Source organism: Musa acuminata, chromosome BXJ2-2 (genome assembly GCF_036884655.1).
Source record: "Musa acuminata AAA Group cultivar baxijiao chromosome BXJ2-2, Cavendish_Baxijiao_AAA, whole genome shotgun sequence".
Lineage (NCBI taxonomy): Eukaryota > Viridiplantae > Streptophyta > Magnoliopsida > Zingiberales > Musaceae > Musa > Musa acuminata.
Genome location: NC_088339.1, coordinates 443416 through 447423, shown reverse-complemented (window position 1 = coordinate 447423; position 4008 = coordinate 443416). Strand labels below are relative to the sequence as shown.

The 4008-nt window shown below is 46.2% G+C and overlaps 1 pseudogene; it reads right to left on the bottom strand.

Annotated features, from left to right (window-relative positions):
• Positions 1-1779: 1779 nt before the first annotated feature.
• LOC135604875 (flavonoid 3',5'-hydroxylase-like) lies at positions 1780-3763 on the bottom strand (annotated as a pseudogene).
• Between the last annotated feature and the right edge of the window lie 245 nt (positions 3764-4008).

The following is a 4008-nucleotide window of genomic DNA, read 5'->3' as shown; positions in this document are numbered from 1 at the left end:
GAGGTCGAGCTGCTACGGCTGCGACCCAAGGGGAGGTGGGCAGCAGTGGAGAATGAGGCGGTGGTGGTGGCTCATGTGGGAGGCAACGGGTAGCGGTGGCCTTTGGTGAGGAAGCGGGCGATGGTGGTCGCTTGCTGGAGAGCAACAACGACGGGTGGGCTGGCCTGAAGTAGGGGATGCGGGCTGTCGGCCTTCTCTTTGCTTCTCTCTCTCTCTCTCTCTCTCTCTCTCTCTCTCTTTCTCTGTTTTTTTTTATGACGATAGCTACTTGGTAGCTGGGCAGCAGTAGTGGCGATGGAGAAGGGGCAGCGGTGGTCGCTGGTCGGGACGCAAAAGTTCCTTCTCTATTGAGAAGGATTGGCATTTGTGGGCTTCACCCTTCCTCACACAAATTTCTTTCTCTCTCTCTCTCTCTCTCTTTTTTTTTTTTTGTTAACTACGGTAACACTATAGCGAGAATGTCAAGGATCACCGTTCTGATACCAAATAATGAGACCCTATGATCTTATAGTCAAAGAAAGAAGAGAAAAGGGGATAATCACTTTGAGATGATCAGCCTCCTTGATCGCTCCGAGAGGATCAACCTCCTAAAGTTTGTCATAACATACTAGAATAATATTTCATTGATTGATTGATTGAAACAAAAGGTTATATCACTATTTATAGAGTTCCAACTAGAGTTCATCAGGACTTGAACTCTTAATAATAAATAAATATTAAATAAATTTTTATCTAATTTTAATTAAACTAAATAGACCCAATAAATATTATTCAAAGCTCATAAAGGTGCTGCCACCAACTTACGACAACACTGAACATTTTGTGGACTCTGTATATTTTGCGTTGTTGTCTTAGTTTGGTTGAATCCCATCGTCCATAGCTTGTCATTTATTGAAGCCGCAAAAAAAGAAAACAAAACAGTGGCGGCACCTTTTGTTGAGCTAAAGTGGAAAAGTCATCCTTATGATTTTGTCTATGTATTTTTGTAGTTTTGAATCGACATAATGTATAGAGTGAAACAAACAAAGTTATGAGACGTTTTTCAGTTGGAATATTCTCTCTATAAACAAAACATAAAATCTTGGTAAAATAGTTTTTGGATTTAGAATTGCCAACACCAATGGAAAGAAATGGGCTGTCGGTCCACATCATCTGTCAAAAAGATCAAACACGTATTCAAGATTCTTCAAAATCAAAACATTTATTGAATTACTAAAAGATTACAGAGTGCTAATTGATTACTCGTATTTTATGATAGTTTCACCAACTTCGTTACTCCTAAAAATTTGGTTTAACATCCAACACAATAATATAAGAATTCAAGAATTTTAAGAAAATGCACTATTAATTTTACACACACAAATCTTACATCACCGAACTTTTAGTTAAGAGTATCCTTAAATTTTTATAGCGGCTTTAATTTTGTACTCGATTAAGGTAGTCTGATAAATTGATTTTCTGTAATCAGGTTATATTTCTTATTGTATTAGAAGGTTTATCTGATTTGGTATAAGGAAAGAAACTCATCTCAACCTAACTAGAGACTCTTAATTGTTTGATTTAAGGTTAAGATGAGGAAAGTGTCCTTGCTCACCTTAAATAGGTACTCAAATCGATTTATAAGTATGACTTCAAGAGAGACAAATTTTTTTTTATTCATGTATATATATATATATATATATATATATATATATATACATTCCTGAGATCATGACAATAAACCTTCTATGCCAATTCACCTATATGCATATATCATCCTACCTTATTTTGTAGGTTGTGCATAATATACCTAATGCATATTATACATGTTAAACCCACACATATCACATATAGGCACTTTCGAGGAGGCGTGGTTTAACTACAGCCTTGAGAGGCACTGCCTTGGGAAGCACGGCGCCAAATTTTTCCTTCATGTCGAGCTCCTCTACGTCATCGGCAAGCTTCCAATGAAATGAGTGCAACAAAGACCCGAGCCCGTACTGCAGCATGATGAGTCCTGCATGCATTCCGACGCAGATCCTTCTCCCGGCGCCGAAAGGTATCAGCTCGAAGTCGTTCCCCAGTGGCTCAATCTTGGCGTTTCTACCGCTTAAGAACCTCTCCGGCTTGAACTCCAGGGGATGCTCCCACAAGTCGGGGTCTCTCCCGATGGCCCATACGTTGACGATGAGCCGTGTGTTTGGGGGGATGTGGTAGCCATCCACCTCGCATGCCTCGAAGGTGTAGTGTGGGACGCCGAGCGGCGTGGAAGGGTGCAGTCGTAATGCCTCTTTGCAGATGGCTCGTAAGTAGGGAAGGTTTGGCATGTCAGACTCTTCAAGCCTGCGGTTCTTCCCGATTACTTCGTCCATCTCATCTTGAGCTCGCTGCAGGATGGTTGGGTTCCTTAGCATTTCTGCGAGCGCCCATTCGATTATGATGGATGATGTATCGGTTCCGGCAATAAACATATCCTGCCAGGAGAAGAAGTTGCTGTTGCGTGGTAGCAAACATGCATGATGAAATTATAAAACAGGAGAGCCTCCAATAAAGTACGCATTAGGGTAATATCTTTTCCCCTCGTGGGAGAATCTTATGCGACTCAAAAAATGGTGCCATAATCGAGCAGACAATGTAGGAATTCCTTAGGAACTCATCTGCTTACGTTTTGTGGCTCTCTATTGTATGTATATCAAGTGCTGGTTTGGTTGCAGGATCCAACACCTGTTCTGAGATGATATTTACCATCACTCTTGGTCAAATGAGAACGATGACTAGACATAACAGAGGGAACGTTTTGGAGATAGGGGGTCAATAGAATTTGCGTACGTCGCTAATTGGCTGTCTGTAGCGAAGAAGAGGGGGGAAGGAGAGAGAGGGAAAGAGAGCTCACAGAGATAAATCCCTTCATGTTGACATCAGAAAGCGACACCCCATCAGCGTCAACCCTGTTGGCCAACACAAGATCCAGCACGTCCGGCCTCCCCTCGCGCTCGTGCGCCGTAGCTTCGTGCTCCGCCATGAGCGCCGTGATCAGAGCGTCTAACTTCACATGCACCCGGCGCAGCTGCCGCTGCACTCCCTGCAGGTCCATCCACGCAATCGCCGGCACAAAGTCGCCGATACTGAACTTCCCCGACCAAGCTAGCAGCTCCGTGATGGCGTCCTTGAACTGGTTTGATTCCTCTCCCTGCGACTCAAACACCCGCCGCGACAGCATTACCTGCCCGATGATGTTGGCGCTGGCGCACACCATTGCTTCCGACACCATAACTGGCCGCGAGTTCCGGCTGGACTCGAGCATGGCGCGGAGCATGCGACCGATTTCGTCGCAGCGAACCGGGGCCCACTCGGTCAGCGCCTTGCCGCCGAGAAAGTGGAGGTTAGCGAGCTTGCGGAGGAGCTTCCACCGAGGCCCGTAGTTGGCGAACACGAAGTCCTGGCCGTCGTAGGTGACGTCCTTCCCGCTGATGGGCAAGGGGCGGTTGGCGAACTGAAGGTCGAGCGCCTTGAGAAAGGAGCGGGAGGCGCCAGCGGAGGACGCAACTACGACCCCTAGTGCCCATCCTGAGGTACATGATGGGGCCGTAGCGCACGGCGAGGTTAGCGAGGGAGGCGTGGGGCATCGGACCGATCTGCGGCAAGGCGCCGAAGATTGGAACGCCCGAAGGGCCAGGGGGGAGCCGGAGCCGACGGATGGACTGGAACCTACGGCGGAGGAGGAGGTGGACGACGACTCCCAAGAGGATGCCGGCAACGAGAACGATGTCGAGAGCCATCGAGATCTTTGTGGTGCGCAGACGTTGGTATTAGAAGTGGGTTAGTGATGCGTATATGTAGACAGAGAGCTAAGCACGGCAACGTAAAGCCTACGGAAGGGCTGATGTCATGTTTGGTGGTCTCAGCGACACCTGTCGTCGGAAAGAGTTGCTTAATTGAAACCCACAATCCACAAGTTGTAGCATGAGATATTGATTCCCGCATAAATTATTAGATTTCTGCAAAGCTACAGGTCATAAAATTTCATAA